This window comes from Idiotropiscis lumnitzeri, chromosome 20 (genome assembly GCF_059441095.1).
Source record: "Idiotropiscis lumnitzeri isolate Australia: NSW breed Sydney's pygmy pipehorse chromosome 20, RoL_Ilum_1.0, whole genome shotgun sequence".
Classification (NCBI taxonomy): Eukaryota; Metazoa; Chordata; class Actinopteri; order Syngnathiformes; family Syngnathidae; genus Idiotropiscis; species Idiotropiscis lumnitzeri.
Genome location: NC_142410.1, coordinates 4801865 through 4829041, shown reverse-complemented (window position 1 = coordinate 4829041; position 27177 = coordinate 4801865). Strand labels below are relative to the sequence as shown.

The 27177-nt window shown below is 42.8% G+C and overlaps 1 protein-coding gene across 3 annotated transcripts in view; it reads right to left on the bottom strand.

Annotated features, from left to right (window-relative positions):
- Window positions 1–27177, bottom strand: part of LOC148317218 (retinoic acid receptor alpha) — a 183206-nt gene that overhangs the window by 84081 nt on the left and 71948 nt on the right. For 2 of the 3 annotated variants that reach the window (XM_088284077.1, XM_088284076.1), the window contains one exon: window positions 23107–23250. The gene's annotated coding sequence lies outside the window, so the exon portion shown is untranslated. Of the gene's footprint in view, window positions 1–14817; window positions 14833–23106; window positions 23251–27177 lie in introns of those variants that run through there. The other variant, XM_088284078.1, reaches the window with a different exon arrangement.

Below are 27177 nucleotides of genomic sequence, written 5' to 3'. Positions count from 1 at the left end.
TGTTGAGTAAAATAGGCGTTACACGGTCAGGATTTTGAAAGAAGGCAAGAAAACGATAACCGATCTCTAATCTGATCAGATATGAAACGAGCTATCCAATCTTTTTAAACAACTTGTTTATTTACTGTACAGTGGATTGGGACCGGCCCGGCCCACATATAGTTAACATTCGTGTATATTTGATGCCTATTAAAATTCATTGGGAAAAAGAATAATACCAATCCAAACTAAAAAAAATAAAATAAAATAAATAAATTAAAAAAAAAAAAAAATCCAATTTGTTTAAAAATATCGGGAAAAAAATGAAAATAATCGGACTGTGGATTACTAACAATGGCAACACAGAATATCCTCTTATTTTTCATCATTGCTTGATGTGCAAATTATGACATAACAACCGATCTCAGATTTTGCATAAAATATGAAATATCTGCCGATCCAATCTGGTAAAGTCTCGTTTAAAATGCTTTTTGTCTGGTCAGGGGCTGTAGCAAATGAAAAGACGGATGAACGATCGGACAATACGCCATTTTATGCGTCAACCATATTTCCAGCTGCGACATACATTGTGATAGTTACAACAAGAATGATGTGTCTGCGTTCAGTGCATGTCCAGCTCTAATAAGTCGTTCAATCAAACTGAGAGCTGACTTTATGGGCTTGGCCCTTCCACTCACTGACTTATTTTTATTGATTGTTGTGCTAGAGTACTCTTGTCACTTTGTCTTTGTGAGGTGACATTTGCTCTGGTTTGTATTAGGCTGAAAGCTTAAACAGCATTTTTTTTTGTGTGTGTTATAACCCATGGGAGGTGGTTATGGTAGTATCTGCTTTTAACGGGCCCCCTCTCTTATGAATCATCCTCGCCATTAAATCAGAAGTGAGATGAGTTCAGAAACACAAAAAGCCTGTAACGTATAGCTTTACAACCATCAATATTTGGAAATACCGCCGCTACATTGCACGTTGGTGGGATCATACAAAATGCATTCGAATTGTCAGCGCCCTGCAAGTGATGTAATGCCATCTCTATTTCCATGTAACAGCCAGGGGCTATCTAGATGCTCAAGTCTTTCAATAAGAAGCAACCTCTCACTGGGTCAATGGGAGATCTCACTAGCAGCAAATGGGCTACTTTCTACACCATTATCATTACAGCGTCTTATGTGGTCGCCATTAGAGGCTGCTGTGACTGATATGGCGCATAGAACATCATCGTGCTTTGTTGTGGTGAAGTGACAACTCTTTGGAAGTGATGCCGCAGTAAAGAAACGGGGATTTACTACACGCTGTATGTGCTTTTTTTGTCATCACAGGCCGCGGGCCGCCTTGTGCTGTCGACTGAAAATGACGTTGTAGTGCCTGGGGTCAGTTAGCGAACGTCGCATGACTATACTAAAAAAAAAAAAAAAAAAAAAATATTTTCATTTGAATCAAAACATGAACCCTTAGACCGAGAGTGTCAAACTGAAATACACAGTGCGGCGAAAAGTAAAACTTGAATAAAGTTGCGGGCCAGCACTTAAATTTTTTAAAAACAATATAAAACATTTGTATTATTATTATTATGTATTCATATTATTTTATTTAATGCAATACAATGTTTAGTTTTTAAAATGTTACTATTATTATTATACAGAAAATAAAATGGCATTGTTGTCATTTGGTATCGCCTTGCGGGCCAAATATAATTACACTGCGGACCAAATTTGGCCCGCGGGCCAGAGTTTTACACCTGTGCCTTAGACCCTGTGATGTCATTTTCATATAATGTCAAAATGGCCTGCCCCCTGAGATGGGAACCAATGGGTGGATTTTCTTTTTTCCGGGGGGAGCTGAAGTGATCACTAACAGTAAGGGGGGAAAATAAACAAACAATCTGGGTCACATGGTCTTAACTGTGGCGGTGGCATGTAACAGCCAGAGAGGCGGAAGGTTCAGAGGTCGTGTGGCACGAGAGAGCGTAATTGGTTGTGACAGCAAACTTTGAATTAATCATCGGCCAAGCAGCAAATGGCAGAGCGAGGTCGGGGTGGACGGGCGGACAATGCGGCGAGCGCAGCCACGGGGGACGGCGAATGCAACGCATGACATACAGTAAGGAGGCTGGTGCGGACATAAATAGACACGTGCGGTGCACAACACGTCAAGAAGGCAACACACACACGCGCACACACACACACACACACACACACACAGTTCAAAAAGGGGGTTGGCAAACAACTTGTAACAATTGCGCCGCTATATGTTGTGTATGTGACGCGGCACTTGCAGCTTCAAGTTATCGACAGCAGGGGAGAGTTTAAATTTTAGATGAGGGGGAGATGGAATGCACACATGCAAGATGTTTGGTGCAATGCACTTTAGCTTACAACAGATGGAATTTAAAATGTTTAAAATATTTACATGCTATCTGTGTCAATGGCACTGGTATCAAAGTACAGCCGTGTCTTTTTATTTTAAACCAAGTCTGCCGTATGACAAAAACATTACCTGGAATGTATCTATTATACATACAGACAAAAGAATCAAAAATGTATATGAAAGGAAGTTTATGTTACGAAGTTTGTATTTTTGTTCGCAGTACAGGGGCTTGAAGTAAATAAAAACAGTAAAAAAAATGTAAATCATCTTCCCCTACTGAAATGAATGAAATTCCAGACCCTTAAAAAATATATTTATTGCATTTCACAATAACATCTATTAATGACTAATTAAATAGAGCGTAAAGTCAGCATAAGCATAAAACTGATGGATGGTGTTAAAAAAATTTTTATTTGCCATATTTGTTTTCTTCAATTCAGTGGATATTACCCCACACCTTCTTATGTGCACAGATTGGCCACTTGGGGGCAGTATACGGACAAATGGAAACGGTCCAAAGTAAGTTTCAGTATTACCACCAGTCATATTTTTGGCGATGATAAAGACCATATGCCTGTGAGGATTGTTTTATTATCTGTCTATATGTACTGCTTCACCGTTGTTGTTCAAATATCCATTGCTGTAACACTGATTTTTAAACAAAGCCTAATTTACAGCGTCACTTGTATCTCAAGGCACCACTGTATCACGCATCCACTATCACAGATTTAAGTGCATGAATGGGCCGATTAAATTTTGATGCAAATCTGGATTAAAGCTTTAATCAGTTGACAAGTACCGGAAGTTGCTTTGATTGCAACACAGATGGAAAGCAGTTTTCAGAAACAGCATTTATAAAACAAAACAGATTTAGATTTGAAGTGACGTATTTGTTCACAATATCTTCCTTTTTCTGTAACGGGAATACGACATTGTATGCATTAATCTTCATGTTTTGATTTGGAACAGTATGTGTAGTGTTCCCGATGGATTTGCTTGTATGGAAATGAAAGCTATTTTTATTTTAAACACACAGCTATAAATCTGTACATGCTGAATTCATGAATAAAATAGAATGTTAACCCTAACTGACGGAAAAAAACATTTTTTTGAACGTGACAGGTGGAGTGTGTTACCTCGGGGAACGCGAGCAGGTGCGCTAACACGCCTGTTGCCGGGCAAAGGCCCGGTTATGAACCGATGAATGAAATATGAAATATTGTCCTTAACTTTTAGACCGACATCTGGTGATACTCTCGTGAGAGAACGTTGCGAAATGAGCCGAATGACTTTGAGCTTCACTTTGAAGGCTTAAGTGTAAAACAGCGAGCTCTCCTGGGGAACACCGAAGGCTGTCAAGCTTGGTTGTGGATGTGAATCTTTTACATGGCTTTGCAAAGGTGCCAGTAATGGAAGTCGCTCGGGCACGACGCGTTCAAATTTTCATGAGCAGCGCTTTGTGCGCTTGAATACATGTCATGAGTAAAATGTGCCAATTCAGTGGCGAACGTGCACGCATGACTGTATACATGTATGTGCAACAAAACACGCTTGTCTGCGTGCGTGTCAATATCAACAAGTGTCTAGGCTCATGTGCACGTGTGTCCCCGAAAGTCTTTGGTCACCTTCGTATGCTGTTGATCTGCCCTGGAGTGGGGGAGTCATCAAACTGTATTTTACATGCTCAGATTTGCATAAAAAGTAGAACACGCAGCGAAGCACACTGCGACGAGTCACTCACACCGTTATCTCAGCGAATGTTATGTGAATTATTCAGGCCAGAGTGGCCACGCTAACATCACTAAAAGTAGTGGACTGGGTTTTATCTACTCCCCATGTTGGGGCTGGACAGGGAAATGAAGCTGGACATGCTTTTTTCAGGGACGATGCCGATACAGATTTTTAGTGGTCAGGGAGGAAGATAACCGATATTTAAAGCCGATATTCATTTCTAGAAAAAAAAAGGGGTAAAATGGTGTCAAAATTTTGAAAAATCAAAACGCCAAAACTTGACTGAGTTTAAATGCCTTTAAGTATATGTTTATTAAACTACTAGTTATTAACAACATGTTAAAGGTTTTTTTTCATTTCTCAGAAAGTAGACCAACAATTTTTTAAATTATGGCAAAGTCTGTCGCTATAACTACCTCTGCTCACGGTACCTCTTCCGTCGTGCGTGTGACTCGAGGTAAAAGGCAAACAGGAATCTTACTGCTGATTGCTTGCACAAGTAACCAATTAGTGGATGGTTCATTCCGCTTCTGCAGGCAGGGCCACGAGCACAGCAGAGAGAGAGAAGTGTGTTGCAAGGCAAAATACACCAGCTTTTATTTTACTTTAAAAAGAAGGCTGATGCCGATAATCGGCAAAATGCCAAATATTGGCCGATAATCGGTCCATCAGTATTTATTTATTTTTTTTGCTATTGGTCCCTATCACCTATATTCCATTTCCAGAATAATTTTGTTACTCAATAACTCAGTATTATTTTTGTTCCCTCGTAGAGCTCCACTTTAAGCAGACCAACACTTTACGGGTGAGAGAGCAGCAAGTGGTGGGCGAGGGAGGGAGGAGGTGTGGCGCGAGAAGGCTAAAGTGTGCTAAGTGCACATCCAAGCTGGTGAGAAGCGTCAGCTCTTTTGCCAAGGCCGTCCCCCCCCCCCCCTCCCGTGGGTTGAATCCACTTGTCAGCGAGGCAGGCAGGGTGACATTTGTGCCTCACCTCAGAAAGGTCAGACGCTAATTATCTCAAAGGCCAGCAAGCGGCGGACCTGCAAAGAATAAAAGTAAAACCTGCAGATGAGTCGCGAGCATGTGTGTCAGGATTCTAGATGGTTGCTCGTTTCCTTCGCACAAAATGAGCACTGCCATGTGACTGTCCGTGCAGAACTTGACCATCTGTACCCTTCTGGATGCGTATAGAGCCTCTTCAGATTCTGAATTTTTTTTCTTTCCTTTCCTTGCCTGTCAGAAGCAGATGACCCCGAAGTACTTGGAGGAAAGGCTGTTTGAATTCTAAAAATTCCAAAAAGGAACGGTTGGTATGTTTCAACAAACTTTTAGCTCACGTTCCCATTCTTCACCATCCTTTATGTCAGGGGTGTCAAACTCATTTTTGTGGACGGGCCACATCGTAGTTGTGGTTTCCCTCAGAGGGCCGGTATGACTGTGAACCCATATAAATTGATTGGAAAGCCAGTTTTGAAATCAGAAGCTAGTAAGTAATTGTTCAACAATTTTTCAATTTATTTTAAAAATAAATGGCAATATCTCATATCTCAGTGTTGTTAAATGTGAAGAAATTATGCTAGAAACAGGAAGTTGATGCAGATGATTTGCCCTTTGCGGGCCACATAAAATGAGGTTGCGGGCCAGATCTGGCCCCCGGGCCTCGAGTTTGACACCTGTGCTTTATGTGATACGTTACCCATAATCCTTTAGGGCAGCAATATTTACAGACTCTACACAAAGACGCTCAAGAATTTCACACTAAATGTTAAACAGTGCCTTTTCCTACGTCCAGAATAAAAGTGCCTTCATCTGTAGTCGGCAATTTTAGGACTTGAAAGATGCTGGAAACACACCAGAATGTCGTCATGCAGAGTGCAAAGGCTAACTCATAAAGCATGACTTATGACTTGGTAAAGACAAGTGATGACTTGACTGGACTCGTTTGAAATTTAGTGAGGACTCGATTTGTCTTGCCGCACAAAAGGCCCTTTCACACTGCACTTAGCACGGCGGAGCGCGTATGGACTAAAATGCAACAGTGTAGCATGCCGTGCCTTGGCGGCAAACATATCTGATTAGGAATTTTTAAAATTTCAATGCAGCATGCTATTGGTTGCATCCAACAAGAGGGAACGGCAAGATTTTAATGGTGTTTTATAGAGAAAACAGCATGGAGCGAAAATGGAGCAATGAGTAATGAATGCCGTCTCCAAGTAGTCTGAATTCTTGGACGCACGACATATGATGTAACAATACAGTCAAGCTCTACCTTATGGACAAGCTGAAACTCCACCGGATCCTTCTATGCGCTTAGAACTTTTAACTTGGGTGTGCTTTTTTTGTGCTTATCAATATCACGCTAAAGAACTATTAATCAAAGAAGAAGCGGAACACAACATGCAGCATTTGCTTTTCGGGCTACCCACTGTAACCATTCAGCTCAGTCAATATTTGCAGGAGCCTACGATTACAGAAAGCTCCCACATGCACGTAAACACACCGGCCTGGAAGGTACACACGCACGCACAAAAACGTCCCGCTCGCGCTCAAAGGAGGTCGGAGATACAAAGGGCTGTAAGATCACTGATACGAAGGGCCCGCGGCAAGCTCCATGTGTCTCGCTTCTTTTTTTTTTTTTTCTTCTGGACATTTTTCCAGCGCTGTAAAAACATGAAGGGCTGGGCTCGATTGTTTACACAGCTGGCTCCATGGAGCGGCTTGCTTAATATGAAATATGAAGAGAGTAGAGAGGTGAGAGGGGAAAGAACTAGGAGGAAAATGGCGACCGGAGCCAGAATAGAAGGGCAGGCCTTTTTAGAAGGGGAATCAAAAGCTGGAAATGATCAGTGATGGAAGACATTAGAGGGAGAAGAATACAGAACATAATTTTCTCTTTCTGTGACTTTGCATCAGCCAATGAGAGTGTAGTTGGGTGTTTGCTCGTCTTAGCGACAGGCTGTTAACTGGCTAACTGTTTGTCAGTCCGCATGTGCAGTGATTGGTCACTCATTTTGTAAAAAAAAAAAAAAAAAAAAAAAATCTTCAACATTTTTCTTGATCGAATTATTTGAAGTATTCGATTAATTGTTCCAGCCCAAATCTGAAGGAACAATTCCACAAATGTTTTCAGAAAATCTAATATGTCAAAGTAAAAATACTCCGATAATTGTTAAGAAAAACAGATCTGCACCAAAATGGTTTCCCTTGGACCACGAGTTCTTTGTGCAACCCCGGTCACTAAAAAAAACGATTAATCTTTGGTGGAGGTAGTAAGTCAGGGGGGGGGGGGGGGTGGAGAGCAGGGCAGCACAACGAGGAGCAAAGAGCGTTGAGGTTTCCTTGTGGTGAGTCATGCCTCCTGCGGTCTGGGGTCCATGTTATTCTTTTCACTGCAGTGACACACCACTTTCATTCGGTTGCGCTCGCCCCGCCTGACCCAACTGCTATTGCCTCAGTGCGTTTGCACCCAACAACAGCATGGGGACTCACTTATGACAATAAATAAAAAAAAATAAAAATAAATAAATAAATAAACAATTTAAAAATGAATAAAAATAAAAATAAATAAGGCATGTATGCCAATGGCTGTGACGAAAGACTGACCTGCTTATGACATGACGATAAATGTCTGAAAATCCTCCTTTGTATTGACACCTTTCCTCAGTCAGAAATTCCCTTCATTAATCATTTGATATGACCTACATACCATATATGGGAATCTAATTATATTCTACTCTCATAGAACTGACAAACAAGCAAATGTCTGTTATCCGGTTGACCTTTTTTAATGTAAAAATGACACACACCCCCGATAGAGATTTTAAATTTAGACAGACAATCTGCCACAACCCGAATAGGCAGAGCATGATGAACATGTGACATGTATCCAATATGTTGTGACCTTCTGTGATTGAAGTTTTGGATGAGCATGTGACACACAATGGGAGTCATGTCTGGGGCAAGTGTGTTCCGGGCTGGAAATTTGTTGAGACGAAGGGCTGCCGCTTTGGTTCAGTAAGCCGATTAGCATTGAAGCAACAATTTGCCTGAAATATTTCAGACGTGAATTATGGATGTCTTGTATGTGCAAGGGTTTCACAGAAAAATCCACATATTGATACGATTGGGCTGTCACCACAAAAATCAACACTTAACACTAAGACATTTAAAAAAAGAAAAAAAAAAAAAAAAAAACTGCCTCTTTTGTCGCTTTCAGGGGCCATGTGACATAAAGTACCTCAAGATTGAATGTCCGAATGTTTTTTAGACAATAAGATAAATCGCTAGAATGCTTTGGTGCAGGAATTAATGTGTCCATAAAACTTCTTAGTGAGTGCATCATTTTATTTATTAAATCTCTCCTGGCTCTAAGACCTTTGAAAAAAGTTTTTGAGAAGATGATGCAACCACAGTCATCTGTTTTTTTCATATGTTAAAATACTTTTTGTTTGTCTAATCATCTATAAACTGAATGGTAGCGAATAACTGGTTTATTCTATTTGGTGGAAAGACTTCAGCCAAATGGCCAGACCCGAATTAGACCCATAAGTCACTCTCCCGAGCGTAAACATGGACAATCAACACTGGTGGAGTAACGATTCTGTTGCAGTCTGAGCGGGACGGGGTTGATTCTCAGGTAGGTTGGTGGGTTCGAGATAAGAAGTGGATTTGGGCTCGGGTGGCTCAAACGTGAACTGATGATGTGTAAGCAAAGGAAAGTTGCTAGCTGTAGCAATTGTTCGATATTTTTGAAGTCTCGTTTTATATAGCTGGGAATTTAATTTCAACCACACAAATTTGGCAGGGTTCTTAACTCTTTTTTGTGTCAAATTTAGAAGACTTTTTTTTTTTGTTTGGTTTTTGGTCATGTTGTCTATTCAAGGAAATACCGCATATATTTGTTCACTCTGCTTTTTTTTCTTCAACTTTGGCCTTTCCATCAGATGTTCACCCCAAAATTCCGGAGCTTTGGTGACAGTCAAATAATGTCAATGTCACCTTGCTATATTTGGACATGACATGGACATTTACCAGCGAACTGTCAGGCACATTTGTTTAATGTCCAGTCTGACTAGACGGCCTAATTCAGACATGTTCTCATGTATACTGTAGTTTCTGAAAAAAAGTGCTTGACGTTTTTTGTGTGAAATAGGCTGTGAAATCATCAGAGGCCGTTTGTAAACACTAGACGGAGTTAATAACCACGAGGCCAAGCAGGCTTTTGCAAAACCCTAGAAACAACACTCAGGAAAGCACATCTTAAGCTTGTGTGTGTGTCTCGTGTGAGTGCTAGCGAGGCGACACCATCGCCAACCTTGTTCCATTTAGCCGAAGAGGCCCTGCGCAAATCAAGACCACATTTCTGCGCAGGACTCCACGAGACCGAAGCACCCTCTACCCACAAACGTAGTCAAAACACTTGAGTTGCCGTATTCCATGCTTCAACATTTGCACTGACATGCGCACCTTCAACCCAGATATTTACATTGCTTTGTAGTCTCACAGGGGAACACAACACAGATTGCTCAAGAGGATGTTTCGGTCCCCCCCCCGCAAACACACACACACGAGCGTCAGCTGTGTATGCGCTCACGCAATCAGCATACATCCGCGCCGGCACACAAGGCTGTGTCACCTTCGAATACCTATATCCTGGATGTCAAGCTAACAATGTTTTGAGAAAGACTCAAGCACATATTTCAACACAGAAGATCCGATGACACGCGAGTGAATGACGCACTTAAAGGCAGGGCCCCTTCCTGTTTATGTCGCCGCTCGCCCGCTTGAGGATCAAAAAAGAAGTGCGGCAGTGCCCTCTTAAAAGGCCGGACCAGAGTTCGGACCAGAGTTTCTACAAGCAAGTCCGGAAGCCGTAGTCACATTGCAATGTGATAAAACTGAACCCAGAATAGCGTATAGTCCATATGAACAATTTCCCTGCTTGACTGCGTTTTGGCAAATGATGGGATCTTTCAGCACAGCAACGCGTTCACACGTGAAAACAACCGTAAAAGTGTCAATGTGTTAGTATTAAGCATCGGGGTGTGAGGAGAAAGCACCAAGGCAAATGTCAGCGCATATCCAGGAGGGCTTGTTAGACTCTAGAAGGCTACGTTCATTTGCTTGAATAATCGGATAGTCTGTTCATACCTCGATGAACGTGTGCAGATTCACAGCGTGTCGCACACTACAAAGAGCAAGAGCTGCAATGACAGTCAAACGTTCAAGGTCGAATATCATCCTTTTAAATTTAGAAAACATCATCTCCTGAATACAATGACTATGATGGAAAACTTTTTGGGGTTTGAAATGCAGAAATCCCAAAGGTACCTTAAGGTGACACCTTCTATTATTTGTTAGCATTAGCATTCATTAGCATTGACTTAGACAACACTACGCTTAGTAAAATGCAAATAGTAGTAGAAGTAGTAGTAGTAGTTGCCGCAGCTTGCCAACACGACTGGGTGCTGACGGAACACGCTCTGACCTTTCTAGGAGATACACGCATAAGCTAGGAAAACACGAACAGCAAGGATCAGATTGAGTGGCCCAGAGGTCACGATACAAATAGCAAAGCTTTGAGATTAAGAGCACGCATTAACCACACGTATGGATATCTGCTCTATATGTGCTTGCATATACGCAGCATAACGCTGAGCTACAGCCAGCTGGAAGCATGCGAAACTAATTTGTGATGCAAAAGCAGCAGCTGGATGGCGCAATGTACGGACAGGCAGCTTTATGAGATGGCTGTAGGTGAAAAGATGGGATAGTTTAAAAAATAGCTAAATCGAGAGATGGATAGATGCCGAGATAGTGAGAAAGATAGATGGATTGAATATGTGCCTGAAAATGTTTATGCATGATTTTTTTTTTTATGTGCTAGCAGTAAGCTAGCGGACGTAATACAGGGTTCTAGATTGAAAGTAGCCTGGTGGCCAGGGCAACTTCGTGAATGTGTTGGCCACCAAAAGTACACTGTTGCTGGATCGATCGAATATGTGCCTGAAAATGTTTATGCATGATTTTTTTTTTTTTATGTGCTAGCAGTAAGCTAGCGGACGTAATACAGGGTTCTAGATTGAAAGTAGCCTGGTGGCCAGGGCAACTTCGTGAATGTGTTGGCCACCAAAAGTACACTGTTGCTGGATCGATCGAATATGTGCCTGAAAATGTTTATGCATGATTTTTTTTTTTTATGTGCTAGCAGTAAGCTAGCGGACGTAATACAGGGTTCTAGATTGAAAGTAGCCTGGTGGCCAGGGCAACTTCGTGAATGTGTTGGCCACCAAAAGTACACTGTTGCTGGATCGATCGAATATGTGCCTGAAAATGTTTATGCATGATTTTTTTTTTTTATGTGCTAGCAGTAAGCTAGCGGACGTAATACAGGGTTCTAGATTGAAAGTAGCCTGGTGGCCAGGGCAACTTCGTGAATGTGTTGGCCACCAAAAGTACACTGTTGCTGGATCGATCGAATATGTGCCTGAAAATGTTTATGCATGATTTTTTTTTTTTATGTGCTAGCAGTAAGCTAGCGGACGTAATACAGGGTTCTAGATTGAAAGTAGCCTGGTGGCCAGGGCAACTTCGTGAATGTGTTGGCCACCAAAAGTACACTGTTGCTGGATCGATCGAATATGTGCCTGAAAATGTTCAAGTATGATTTTTTTTTTTCCCATTATGTGCAAGCATTAAACTAGCGGACTTAGTACAGAGTTTTAAATTGAAAGTGGCCTGGTGGCCAGAGCAACTATGTGACTGTGTAGGGCCAGCAAAAGTTCACTGACGCTGGCTTGACTAGGCCAGTACATGTTTCATAAACAAATACAATGGACTTAACACATTCTTAATTAAATATTCAATATTTTGAGTCGCATCCACTTCAATTGGTCACTCATCATTGATCTTTTTACAGCACGGTGCATATTTTGTGCATTAGGTTAAACCCATCCATAAGGAATGGCTGGAAGATATAAAGCCCAGAAAATAGAAAAGTTGGGGGCGACAACCTCACAACTCAGAAAAAAAAAAGGAACTCTATAGAAGTATTATTTTCTTAAAGCCTTGTGTAATATTTAGACCAGGCGTGGCCAAAAACTACGGCCCGGGGGCCACACACATACGTTTTAATCCGGCCCGTTGAACTTGAAAAAACTGAAGTGAATAAACCTTGTTAATGTTTTATTTTGTAAATACTGTGGTGAGTCAAAGACATATATTGTTGGAATGCTTTTGTTCACTTTCATATAAAATGTAATGTATTTATTTTCTCTGATGAGGTGAGGTTACCAAAACACTCATCATTGTACCTGTGGCGTTTCCAGCAGGGCTACTGCTACAAACCTCATGGCGCCACAAAAACCTCAATGAAGGACCCCGGATGATGTCACCATGAAGAGCAATTGTGAGACACTCATCTCACCACAGTTAATCCCCCTCTAATAGAATCACATCAACGAAGATGTATCAAGCACATCTCTCCTTGTCCTCCCTCACCTGCGCTCACGGAGTCATAAAACTCACATTTAAAAATGCATGGGCTCCATAAGCTGCCAAGCCTTTCTATTAACTGCGTTATAGTGTAGCTCACTAGAGCTGCTGACGACAGCCAGGGAATTCAGCTTTCCATTAGGAAGGAGGGAGGCGGGGAGGCGGGGGGGGGGGGGGTGAGATGCTAGCATGAAGGATGAGAAATGAGACAGAATTTAGTCATTTTTCTCTTGGCACGGCGCTGCAATCTTAACGCGTGAATGCTCGAGCGGCTGGAAAATGGGAGAGGTTATGAAATAAGCTTAGCAGCACATTTGCTAATAGTTAAACCATGTGTGTTTGTTTGTGAGCATTTATGAGGTGTCGCGCACCTGTGGCAAAGATGGATTGATTTGAGTCTTCCTTTGAGATTCACCCCCACCCTCCCTCGCCCAGTGTCCTTAGGCGCCCACCAGATGACTATTGATCGGTTAATTGATTGATTGGCATCTGGCCGACAATGAGTCAACAACATCATCACTCTTCCATGGACTCGGGCGCTCAGTCCCCCCCCCCCCCCCCCCTCCTCGCGTGACACCAAATTTAAACAGCTACATCCTGAAGACAAACGTCTGCACAGAATTTGTTTCCCCTCAGGATGACGTTCAATAACTCTTCTACGTCGAAGTTGCGGAGATAGTATCTCCCCTGAAAACACAGCGACTTCACCGGAACTTCAAATAAAAAGCAAGTATTTACCCATAAATCTATCATAATCCGAACATGTGCTCATTTATCAAAGCCTCTCATCTGCGCGTCCTTGAACGCGACACTAAACATCAACCTGCACTTGATAAGAGCATCTGCTTAATGCCTTTGAATTAAAATGTAAATTAGATCTCAATGGTTTGGGTGCGACTCCGACATGCCAGTCTGCATTTTTTCCCTCATAGTTCACCTCGTCTCATCCACGCCTCCCTTTGCGTCTCCAAGTCAAACACGGACGATGAAAATTAATGAGCGAGCCGCTAAAGCAGGGGTGACACTCGGGAACAAGGCTCCTGTCCCTCTAATGGACCATATAGACAATGTCGGACGCATTTCAATTAACAGACAATGGGATTACACGATATAACGACACATAGGGAGGGTCGGGTGACATGTGACAATGGACTTAAATGGACAAAAGGACTTAATAGGAAGCGTAAGATCTGGATGTCTCAGCGTCTAAAGGGGTGAGTGACACCAGGGAGAGAAGCTGTTACATCTTAATGCACCGCTGCCACCGCGATGAATCAGGTCCGTCGATGGGGGCGGGACGCCATCTGAAGGCCGCTAACAGCCGCCGCTGTCAGGCTCGCATTAACCTTGAGAACAGCCAGGGGACCGTGTTAGCCCCGCTGACCTCTTTGCTTCACACACACAGCCCTGTTTTGTCCACATGTATGACTGAAGGGTGTGTGTGTGTGTGTGTGTTTGTGCGCCTTTGTCAATCCCCTCTCCAGTGTCTTATGAGCACCATCAGCAGGATTAAATCAGTCCATCAAAGGCTGCCGTGAGACCATATAGCCTGTCTGGGCTCAAGTGAATTCACCGAAGTCTTCCCTTTTGCCCCCCGAGGTTAAGGTCTATGGAGACCAGGAATAGCACACCCAAAGCTAATTTTGTGTACACAGGTGCACCCACAGGCGACCAGATGTGCTCATCAGCTACGTTCGACAAAGAGGATGGAACATTTCTCTAGAGTCTAACTATAGAATCTCAACAAAAAAACCAACGTGTTCCTTCTGATCTGAAGATGAGTCCGAATTAAATTGAGCTGCAACAATATTTTGATTTTCGCTGGTCTATGCAGAGGAAAGAGAGCAAATATTTTGGAAACGCAGTAGCAGTGGGGTCCGTGTTTTGATTTTTGCTCCGGCTGACATCAAGGCTTGTGTGTTGAGAGCGTGACACTTGAACTCGGTTGAGAAGAACAAGTGCAGGGTATGAAAGGAGGCTCATCAATTGAAAAAAAAAATAATATATGTCAAGTATATAATAGAAATGTTTCATCCTGACTGACATCGAGACAGAAATGCCGATATTGACTTTTGCATAAATTGGATCAATCTCAAAATCTACCACTCATCACCTTTAAGCTATTTTTAGAACATGATCCACGTTGGTGTAACACTGGTAATGAAATTTGAAGTGCACAATATGCTTTATAATTCAAATCTGTTCGTCCACAAGTCAATTGCTGCTCACCTGCAATCAAGTCAGTATATCAGTCACACTGTCATCGGCAGAGTTTCCCCGTGATCTCCGCTTCTTTATCCCGCTTCGTCCTAATTCTGCTCCTTTCCCTTTTTACAGCCCCTGCCGCTTACTTCCCTCGTCACGGACTTCTCGCCTGTTCACGACGCCTACATCTTCAGCCATGGCCTAACCTGGATTGACGCCCTCGACCAACTCGGACTCATTAAAAGAGAGACTTTCTTCCTTTCTCCACATCTCCAGCTGGAAATCGTCAGCGTTACACAGACTGCACCCAAGTACCGCATTTCTTCTGCCTCTTGCCAAACCAATCTTGCTGCTCCAAAAACTCACAATGAAAGTGATTACCCACTTAATGTGCTTTTGTTGTGCTGCAAATGGGTTCCTACAGCCCACCAAAATACATTGGTTGCTTTGTGTCACGCTGGTATGATGTCAGACTATTTACTAACACAGGTATAAGCATCCCGCCTACCATTCGAAAATATTTTAAAGCACCAGTATCGGCAACTATTTCCCACTAGAGAAAAAGACCAGTCAAGTTACCTTGCCAACCTTGACATATTTTTGTTCATCCGACTGTCCTTCACTCACACTCGCAAGGCCTTGGAGGGTGCAAAAAGCTTTTAAAGTGCATTTGTGCCTGAGTGGTCAGAACATTGTGCACAGCGCTGCATCTGCCCGCTGTTGCTTTGCGACATTCTACAGCGCAACTATGCATGGATTGGATCGGTATTTTTAGAACGCTGCTGACAATATCATGTCCCCAAATGGCTGTAATTGTATTATGCTGGAGGTGCTAAAAGCCTTGAGTTGGGGAAAGCGCGTCACAGGAGGAAACGCACCAGCGGGGTCTTTAGGATGAGACGCTTTGAAGAAAAGTAGCTGGAGCACATGAAGGAGGACATACATACAAAGTCAGCATTAAACGGAAAAAAAAAAAATGCTCAGAGAGGAGGAAGAAAGAATCCTAAGGGGCCAGTTTTCCAAGAACTCGAGAGAAGACAAAGGAGGACGATATTACATTTTGTGTGAGGGGGGGGTGACGGCGGCACAAGTTGGATGGCGCTTTTGGTATCGGCACCTCTTGAAGGTTCTTAACGGCCGCGTGATGATAGATGAAAGACTGAACTTTAATCAGAATGGCGCCTGAAGCATTTTCAGGGAGGTAAACAGATTATCAGTCAAGCCCTCCTTCCATCTTCCCTCTCATTCTGCCGTACTCCTTCCTCAGCACATGACCACTTTGACACTGGCATGCCATTAGTCTCTTTCCCATCAGCACCTTCCCTCCTCCGCCATATGCCCCTCATTTTTACCTCCACATTACTTGTCAGGAGAAGCCAACGTGCTTCCCCTACAGTCCATCGGAATACCTCGAGCAGGGCTGGAACTTCAAAGCACCTCACCCTCCCAGTGTAGATCTCTTAGCTTCATCCGCCATGAAATTATAAAGTGCGAGATCGCTATGAAAACACGGGCTATTCATAGGTTCTCGTTGCAATGGATTATTGCCTTTTTTCCACTTGCCTGGATCATGTGATCGAGCTAATCTGCAGGAACGTACATTTAAAATGCTATATTGAAGTGGGGCAAAGGTAGGCGAGAGAAAACGGAATGAGCTCGTTCTCCTCCATTGTTATTGCTTGTTGCCCTGTGGTGACTAATGCGTTGAAAACGGCTCGGCATTAAAGAAAGTTTAAGACGTCAATGAAATTTACACTTCTAATTTGCTAAACTTACTTCAATATTATCACAATACTTTACTGTATAAATTAAGTAAGAAATATGTTTTCTACTGATTGTAGACTAATTACAAATTTGTCAACTACTTTACAGAGGAGACAATATCGCAATGCTGTTTATTATGTCTGCAGCACCTTTGAAAAAGTCGATTGAAGACCCAGTAAAGTAAATCAGATATTTACATAATTTCGCTTTAGAGTGCCTCGTTGTCCGTCGGGACTGCCCATATGTAATGTTGTCGCTGTCAGCCGTGAGTCCATTTAAGTTATAAAGAGAAGGCAGAGGAGCTACTGAAAAAAAAAAATTGACAGCCAGCAAATCTACGGAGGCTTCATGCTGGTGCGACCGCTTGAGAGTGCCTTATTGTTGCAGCGCAAAATAGCCCCACTATGACCTGATGTTTGAAGACACGTTTTTATTTTTTTGCTTTTGACTCAACATGAGACTGTCGCTGTTCTGCTGTTCTTCTGGTATTTATTGTTTGACTTGCTAATTTGTCTGCGAATTTCCCGCTAATTTATATTAGCTCCAGCTGTGAAATGCGCGATACAAATAAAGTTGTATTGTATTGATATATTCCAGCCACCAAATGTTTATTTAAGTGTAGTTTGCGGATGCATCCTTTTTTTTTCAGGTTGTAGAATAAGTATTTTATTGAAAATTGAGTAGGACGTGACTTGAGTGCACTCGATTCTTGAGATGCCGCCTCATTACTTTTTGGTACCCCAAAAAGTCATTTAGTATTTATTTGGAAACCCCCTAAAAATGCATACCTTACCAAAGTCTACTACGTGGTGGAAGACGGGATAAGAATCGCCAAATCTGTAAAGTGCAAGTGATGTTTCCTTCTCGATTTAACTCGATTCAACTCTGCAAGCTTTGAGATGAATCCGTTCAGTGGCGCAGGTGCCCTGACTGGGTTTGCATTGTCACTGTTCACACTTCCCAATCAAACGTGACACATTAATAATGCTCCCTCATGCATAAATCGGTGCCGCGTGAAATCCGTCTTAATACTTGTTCAAAGTTTCCACCGAATTTTGTCGGGACTCAAGTCGCGGGTATAAAAGTTTAGAAACTTTACAGGCAGCTGCGCGTGAGAACAAAGATACAAGTTCTAATTTGGGAGCTGTCAAAATGCATCGCGGTTATGCCTTCTTCTTCTACCCACCATCATTTTGTCATGGAAAGAATTCAGGATGTTTCCTTGCATAATGATGCTGGCATCCGTGTTCTAGTTTGAATCGCACACAAAAGCACCTCGGGAGAAGGAAAATGCTAATAAAGCTATTAATGATAGATCAGCACGTAACTCAAAGTGGCAGAGAGCGAGGAGGAAGACAAGATGGGGAGCATCATCTTAAGAGAAATGGCGTGAATAAAGAAACGAGTGGGAGTTTAGAGAAAGACCGACAAAAAAAACAAGCTGCATTGGCTTGTCGGGAATTTGGAAAGCTCGTTCACACATAAGCACCCACATGCGTGTGTACACACGCGCGGCCGTGGAGATAACGCACTTGTACATTTAATGCACACATCACAAGAGCGTCCGAGTGTGAATTGAGGCCATTACCTCTGTTCTCGGGGGATTTTTTCAACAACTTCCCTCTTAAAGTGCCGGCTTTTGCCGCACATTAATTGTTTTTTTCATTATCTGGTACACTCTAGTGAGGGCAGTCAAAGGAAAATGCGAGAGCAGAAACCCGTGTTGATTTTATTCTATGTGATGCACCATGACGCAATATATAAATCTGCAACGGTGTAGTTTGACATTAAATGTGCCATCCCCTCAATTTAACGCCACTCTCTTATCGTTAGTTCAGGGAATGCTATCACGATTCGACATGTATTTATTTAAGAAGACCGCAATACAGTCCTGACTCAGGGAGGAAAAGAAAAACATCCTAACTGGGTTTAAATCGCAGAAATCTGCAGCATTACATAAAACAGAACAGGAATGATGTTGCCGACGCTGATTCATATTTGCCATTAGCGGAAAAAACGGATAAGAAATCTCCACAGTCTAATAATTCAAATGGAGGCTGCTAAAATGTGGAAGTCCAGCTGAGGGTGATTTGGTGGGATGAGGAAAGGCGAGCTGCTGAGTTCCCTTTCTCTGCAGATGCGGACAGATTATGTCCCAGTGGCGTGCAAAGGCGGGAGGGGTCTACGGGCATCCAAACGAGGGTTAAGGTCTGTGGCTTTTACAAAACGTTTTTCTCCACTTTTTGGTCAGAAACCTAGCCGTGTTCTCCTGCTGCTAAAAAAACCCCGGAAAAAACGAAAGATGAGAGTTAATTTTTTTTTTCTGTGTTTATATTGCAACCATCTGCAAAAATCTGTCGGGTTAGATATTTATGATGATTAAAACTAAAATTATCTCACTGACTGTATTTATTTTTTCCTAGCATGTCAAGTTTTGGCTCCACGGCTTCCTCTCCGGATGAGCTAGAGTAAGAACTGATTACGATCTACTTCTTGTTTGTGCAGTCACAATTGAAACAGCGTGGTGAGAGGTGTGTGCAGCTCCCATCAGCCATTATCTGAGCCGTTTCCCCTCACGCGCGTGCTGGAGCCTATCCTAGATATCCTTGGGCAGTAGGCCGGGCACACCCTGGACTGGTTGCCAGCCAATCGCAGGGCACACAAAGACGAACAACCATCCACACTCGAAAACACACCGAGGGGCAATTCAGATTGTCCGATCAATCAGCTCAAAAACTTGACAAGATAGCAAAACATTTTTGGATCCTGCACACAAAAATGAGTCATAACAGACATAACCTAACAAAAATTGTGTTCCCCAAATTAACGAGCTTTCGGACAAAGAGGGGCCCTTGGAAAATTTCCTACCTTTTCTTATCCCACAAAAATGTTTGAGAACCCTTGATGAAGACAAACAAAGTTATCTTGTGTCGGGTTTTTTTTTTTTTTTTTTTTAAAGTGGTCTCATGCAATTTGCCCCACAGACAGCAGATGAAGTCTGCGACAAAATGAACGAGGACTTTTGTGACTGCGGGAAACTACTCAAGCAGAGCTGAAAATGAGAATAATAGGTGCCTCTTAAGAAGGGAGGAAATGAACAACTGAAAATCAATAAAGTGCTCGAAAAAGAGAAAAGGAGAGAGACAGCAGATGAGGCACACATTGATTTTAGTAACGAGGCAGAGTGGTGGGCAGCATGAGCAATGACGGAGAAACCGGCGGACGGCTCCAAACACGGAAAGTGAAACGGACAAGATGAAAACAAAAGAGAACACAAGAGCGTAACAAAGAGAGACAGGAAGGGTGGGCGAAGCACAGAGTGAGAAGAAGGTGCCTCCTTTACCTCCATCTCAATTTGCACAAAACTTTCATTACTACCAATTTGGACCAGGAGCCGTAGGCTGGGCCATTAGGCGAGCCCGGCATCAATCAGCCTAATCGCCCTCCCAGGCCGCTAAATTACAGCACCCAGTTGCTTATTAAAATTTGTCGCCTGTCTCCAAACGCTCGGCACTGTTGGAGATGAGCCAGCCCCCCCCTCACCCCGTCCCACACACACACACACACACACCCCCCCACACACACACACAACAGACAAATGGGTTCTAAAGAAGAAGAATCAGGAAGGAAGGATGGGACAGTAGAAGGTGAAAAAAAAGAAAAATGGGCTTGCTGAGACAGAGAGGATCACAGGGAGGGAGTTGTGCGTGTGTGTGTGTGTGTGTGTGTGTGTGTGTGCGAGGGGGGGGGCGATTATCTGGCTTGATTTATACACTCAAGTAGATGTGCTGTTGGTTCTTGCACACACACTGGGCATCCCAACATACCACACACTCACCGCCACATGCACCCAAAAATCATGCTTCCTCTCTTGTCACAAGCGACACACACACCCCCACACGCACGCACACACACACTCGCACACACAGTTGTAATACTGCCCATTGCACACTCAATCAAAGCACTCGGCAGATAAGACACATGATGAATGGTGTAATTGAAGGCGGCAGCGGGGTAATGCAGCATCGCTCCAGGTTCAGGGAGGGGGTGGAGAAGAGTGGTGAGTAAATGATTAGCCCGTGGGATTTATTGTTATTGCCGGGATTATTATAAAATACTGACAGTGCCTGCCTCACCTATTGTATCACGCCTCCGGATTTCACTTTCGGAGACGAACACGGCGGTGACTCGCACTAATGGATGGGAGGGTGGGATTTGAAGTCGCTCCGCATGAGTAAAAATACAGGTGGGATCAACAAATCACAAAGTAATTTGGCAAACCGAGGCACAGGCCTTTGTGAAAACTCGGAAAAAAGAAAAATCACTCACGTTCATTTTGGGAAGGAGGGTCGGCACAAAACAGAGAATATGACTGATCATATGGCTACCAAAGACTTTTTTTTTGTACGCCTCTCAGTTAATTTCGGGAGCTCTTAGTCAAAACAAGATGGGAATTTGTTAAACCACTGTAGGGGGCGCTAAAGACCCATTTTTTTGTACTCATGCACGAATATTTCAAAAATAAATATTTTAAGCCGGATTGCAATACAGATGAGTTGAAAGGACTCGAGTGCAAATGTTTAGAGATGCAGGTTAATGTTTTTCGCATTTTTATAATTAGTCGACTTGACAACTAAAAGCTTTAGTAAATAGGATTTCACCAAAAAAAAAAAAAAAAAAAAGATAAAATCTGTCAAACTCCATTTTGGTGACCGCATAAACTTACTCGTTCAAATATTTAGTTTAGGGAGTGGAAGCAATATTTCTTTTGCCATTTTCATTCGCTCCAGTAGCATCTATCGTCCCACTCCAAAATACAATTGGATCAAATTCCATCTGTCCATTTGAGACTTCACATTTAACAATAAAATTATACACGAAAAACAGACGGAGGAATCGTCTGGTTTGTCTGCATGAGGACGTGCTCTTCGTCTGTCCTCTGCCTGTCTGGTCCATCCGATGACCCTGATTTACCGTGCTATACTTGTCGGCGCTTAATCGCTCTTAATGGATCTTGATTTGTGGCACATGAGGAGATCATCTCAATTAAGGAGGCTCTCTAAGTTGTTGACCTTCTCGCATCATTTGAACAAGTGAGTCTTGGGTGGCCAATTATTTACAGATTTGGGCGGGAGGAAAAAAATGGTAATCTGGTTGGACTTCCCCGCCTTTAAAAAAAATTAAATAAAAAACATAAAAGACAAGGATGTTGTAGCACAACACATCCGGTCCTTTGAAATCTTTGGTCTCACGATGCTTAGAATGCAGCGAAATCAATTGCAGAAGCACCGCGGGGACGAAAACACAAACACATGCACACATACGTTATTGCATTTGCTGCACAATTGGCGAGCGCGTGCTGCGGTTTGCATGAAGCGTGCCCAGTGTCATCACATACAGTACATGGTAAACAGCACAGGAGGGGGGGGGGTAAAAAATAAATAAATAAATAAAAACATGCACACACTGTGCCAACTGTGACCTCAAACAAAGCGTTTTTTTGCAGCTACAAATATAAAAGAGTCAGTTGCTTTTGTCTCAGGATTAAATTAGCACATCGTAAAAAAAGCTAGCTGGCAGGGTGCAATGATTCGAAATACACTGTATTATTAAAAATCATTAGGAATCTTTGATGTTTCAGCAACAGAGATACTGTTTTGGTGCCCGTTTATTGTTGATGAGCAAGAGTTCACAGCATGGAGGAGCATGTGGTTTGGGTGTCAGCCTCACAGTTGAGAGCATCTGGATTTGAATCCTGGCTAGGTATAGTATAACCTTGTCAAGGAAACGGTTTTGCTGTAAAACTAAATAAATGTGGATGAAAGAATTTTGTTACTTGTCATAGTCCAAGTCAAAATAGAAACATTTCTCCTCATTCCCGAATGATAATGACAAGAACAAACCAGGTTGAACTGCTGCGCAGTGTGCGGAGTTGGGCAACTAGTTTTCATGTCAAGTATTTCAATAATACCAGAGCTGGGCACTTGACCCTTTTTTGCCAGCCAGTCCCCCGCTCCCTGGCCGCAATCTCTATACCGCTCTGGAACTTGTTCATCAAAATTGTCTGCCCCGACTCTCTTCATACACAAACAGTTGGTAGTAGCACTTTTGACGTGCTCTGAGGCATTTTTTGTTGTTTGCCCATTTCACGAGTATAGGTTCATCAATATTTGTCACCCCATGCCGCAAAAATGGGCGTCCAACCGGGCCGGGGGGTCGATCGGAATCGCCCCAGGGACAGACTGCACAGCCTTGAATAATATTTAACTATCTTTATAATTTCATATCTACTGTGGCTACAAAGCAGTGTTTAGTCTCCATTGCCAACTGCTCCCCGAAATATCGACACTCTCTTCTTTATTCTCAGACATTTCATGATCTTTGGCAATCTACTTTTTTTTGACAATCTTGCCATGACTTTGTGGTTCAATATATATATATATCCTGTCTAGTCAAAATGTGCAAAACCTTTAGTCGCATTACAGGGTGTGCATTTGATTTATGAAATGGTTTCATAGCTGCTGTACATAATCATTACAGTGTTCCTACCTCTGTTGGTTGACAGCGGCTTTCTATGTAATGAAGTTCAGACTGATTAAGCGATGCGCTGGTCAGCCAAGTGGGCATCCCGCCGGCAGACTGCCCGCATCGATTGCTCGGACCGACCCGTCTTCTGGAAGTAGAGCGAGCCGGCTGGAAGGAAGAAAGAGAAAAAAGAAAAAGAAGAAAAAGGGGCAACATTAGCTTAAATGAAAGTTTATTAGCTGCATCAGTCAGTCAGGTGGAGAGTGGGGGCTGGGGGGGGGGGGGGGGGGTGATGTGCCCCGGGCCGTTCTCCATGCTTCCTCTCGCAATCTATTTCCCACTCGCCCCCTCCTTTCTCATATGTGTGTGCGCACTTGCGAGGGGAGGGGCAGGCATGACGGGAAAACATTAGCTCGTTGGCAAGCTGCTGGTATACCATCCAGTAATTGGCTCGGGTAATGGTCATGTCCAAACAAATGGTGTGCGGCCTAACCTTGTTACGAGCAACCAACTCCTCCGCCCTCAGCTCGCAATCGTCGGAGCTGGCGTTGGGATTTGCGCAGACATTTTTCCGTTGACATTTTTTTACTCAAACACACCCAAATGCACTCGACTGTCTACTGCCTTTCGGAGTCCGGGGAGGTTTCTGGCACTATAAGGAGAGAGATGACACCGAACCAATGAGGGAGGAGGCGCCGTAGAGACGCAGGAAGAGGAAGAAGTGCAATTTTTTACGCATCCCGCTCTCTGCTCGGCATCCCATCACACGGCTGTCTGTCTGATAGCAAGCTGAGCCGGCTAATGTCTGTTGCGTCTGGATGGTGTGTGTGTAATGAAAGTGGTGTATGACTCTATCATCTTGATAGGACTCGGATCGGGATGTGACAAATACCAGGCATATAATGCAACGGTGTATGCATAGCGGTGTGTATGTGCATGCGTACGTCATGGCAGCCCCTCACTCAGCTAGCTATCATCTCCCGCCAGACGGGCCCCACCAAGCTGACCCAGCTGGATAATGAGATCCATTATGATTTACGTGCCAAGAGGACAGCGAGACAGAACAAAGACATGCACACATAGTTGGGGTGTAGCTGTCAGGGTGTGTGTGTGTGTGTGTATCTTTCACAGTGCTGATGAGCTCTGCCGCAGTTTTATATTTCACGTCTTCATTGTGCTCGCGTTAGAGTGCGGGTCCGTCACTACTTCGACTTGGTGGCGGTGAAACCGGAGAAGTGAGACTTGTCTTTCGCTCACTGTCCATTTCTCTCTCAGCGTCATACTCTCGATTTCTTTCACCCTCAGCAGAAAAGTGCGAGTTCGCTCTGTTTCTCAAACACACATGCATGCATGCGCGCACGTGCACACACATTGCCCCAGGGGCCTTGGAGGCAAAAAGCAAAAAGTGAAGCGGGGATGTGCAGCATCAAAAAAAAAAAAAAAAAAAGCGGACCACACAACCTCACCCTGACTGATCGCCACCCCTGCACAGCACTGCACCTCGCTGGGGGATTAGTTGCCAGGTATTTGTGTGTGTATATTTATATGTTCTCGTTTGAGTGTCTGTGTGGGCTCGGATTTATTGGTGGAGAGCTGCAGTAGCTGTCTGGCGGATTTCACAAAAGCAGTTGGAACATACTGGTTGTGGGCGCCAACTATTTTAAATAAAATTCCTCAACTTGTTTTAATGGGGAAAATAAATGAGTACATAGATGAGTTATGAAACAGACACATGTACTTTATATAAGCAGAGCACAAACGAGCCCCTCTTCGTTCCAGAAATTCCCCCCTCGCACAAAAACATCAGCCCATTGAGAGCAGGGCAGAGAAAACAATGGCAGGATTTTCTGCTGTTCCTGCTTTGCTCTGTATTCAAATGACGCCAACTCAATTAGTGCGCGCAAATATCAGGATGGAGAATGAGGTGGAGATGAAGAGATGAACACCGCTAGAAAGCAAAAAAAAAAAGGACACGTGTGGAATAGGAATGAGAATGACTGACGTTGTTTTTATGGATATTAGGAAGAGGAAAGTCACAAGGGAAGACTTAGACGTATATAACTTGATACATGACGGTTCAAAAGTGTCCGTTATTTTAATTTTATTAATATTTTTCTTTTCAAAATAAAAGGCATTTTGTGACCCTTGTTAGAGGTCATTTTTCAATTAAAAAAATTATGCAATATATGATGAGATTCAAGGATGGTACATTCTAAAGTGGAATGATTTGATTCTGTTTGATTCATTAAGATTAGGATTCAGTATTGGTCCGGCTCAAATCGAGAGGGTACAATGGAGCGAGTTTCTTGTGAAATCATCATTTCACAATACACATTAAGTTGGAAGTACTGTAAATGGCATTCAATATTAAATATGAAGTGCTTTTGTCATGTTTATTAACCAGGGATGCAACGATACACGGACATCGCAATATTAAAAATGCTTTTTAACAATATGGTGAGTTTTTGCACACTTTTGTGAGGGTTTTTATATGGCAAAGCGCCCCTAAAAATCATGAAAATTATCCTACCGTGAGGTTCATATCATGATAAGATAACATCGTTTTGTGTCCACTTGAATATCATTTAACACAATTTCAAAACTGTGATATCATCAAGTATCGGTGCTCAGTATCGGCGAGTACTCAAATAGAAGTACTGTGTGTACTCATACTCAGTCTGAAAAAATTGCCATTGATACATCCCTAATTGAGACCTGAAGGTTAACGCTCAAGACTTACACGTGTGACTTGACCCCATCTCCTTCCAAACATGTGAAAAAAAAAATCTAACTCCAGCAATGTGTCACGTTATCATTTTAGTTTTACTCTTATTGTCCTCTCTTTTCTCTTTTCATCCCCTTTCAAAACACGTTCTGTCTGACTGCCCTTCCAAAAAAATACTCATCACAACACAAATCTAAAAAAAATATATACATATAAATAAATAAAACCCCCAAAGTATAAAGGAACCTCCTTGATCTCGTATGCTCAAACACACACGCACGCAAATCCTCTACGGCACGCATTTCCACTTCCATCATCAGGTGTGATCAGCACGACCGTCCACAAGCCAACATTCGCTCAAGCGTGGCGACCGCTGCGCAAAGGTGTATTCATCCTCACATTATGACACATTCCCACAGCTCAATATTGAACTTTTAGACCGCAACACATGCACACACGCACAGGGTGAAAACAAGGTAGACGAGAAGGAGCTGACAAGCCCTGTTCAAATAAAAAGGTCAAACAAATTAAATAAACATCAAAGTGAATGAGGATGAACAGCGTGCTGGCTCAGGGGGCGGACGCCATAGACGGGGGTGTTGTCGCCAAGAAAATATGTAGCGCGGTAATTGCTGTTAATTTAATTTGGTGCTTTATTGCTCCATGGCATTTATTCTCTATTGTAACGTCTACTCTTTGGTTAATCACTCAAATTTAAAACTGCAATAAAAATACTGGACATGTTAGACAGAAGGGATGACCATATGATTCCCCCCCCCCCCCATAATATTGCGATTGTGACTTACTAAGATCCTCTTCGAATGTACTTTAAACATTTAAGTTACTACAACTGAGGTACGTTAATGCCCTCATATGCGGGGAAGAGATCCACGCTCTCCAACGCGCTTTCCGAAAATTATTGAATGGGCCTCATGGTGAAATGCCAAAGTACAAAATGAGTACACTCGCAAGGAGTTGCTCTTACTTAAGATGTCAACTAACCAGCCAGTCATAGTCCAGCTCTTGACGTCACCCACAGATAACACAAATACGACAATTTGTACAGTAACTACAATTTACAAAACTAGTTTATATCTTTAAATCCTCTACTAATATGATTTTACAAAATGCTGTGCTGTTTTGGGTTAGTGGAAAACATGCACCAAAAAAGATGTGGTTTTTGTGGGGCTGCGATGGGAAAAATTCATTTGACAAGTAAATTGAGTTACGACGTCGGTTAGGGAATGGATTAAACTCAAAAGTGAAGGTACCGATGTCTTACAAGATGATTGGGGGTAAATATCACTAAACTTTGTTTCTGTGTTAACTTTTTTTTCCCCCCTCACATGGGCAAATCCCCGTAGCAATAC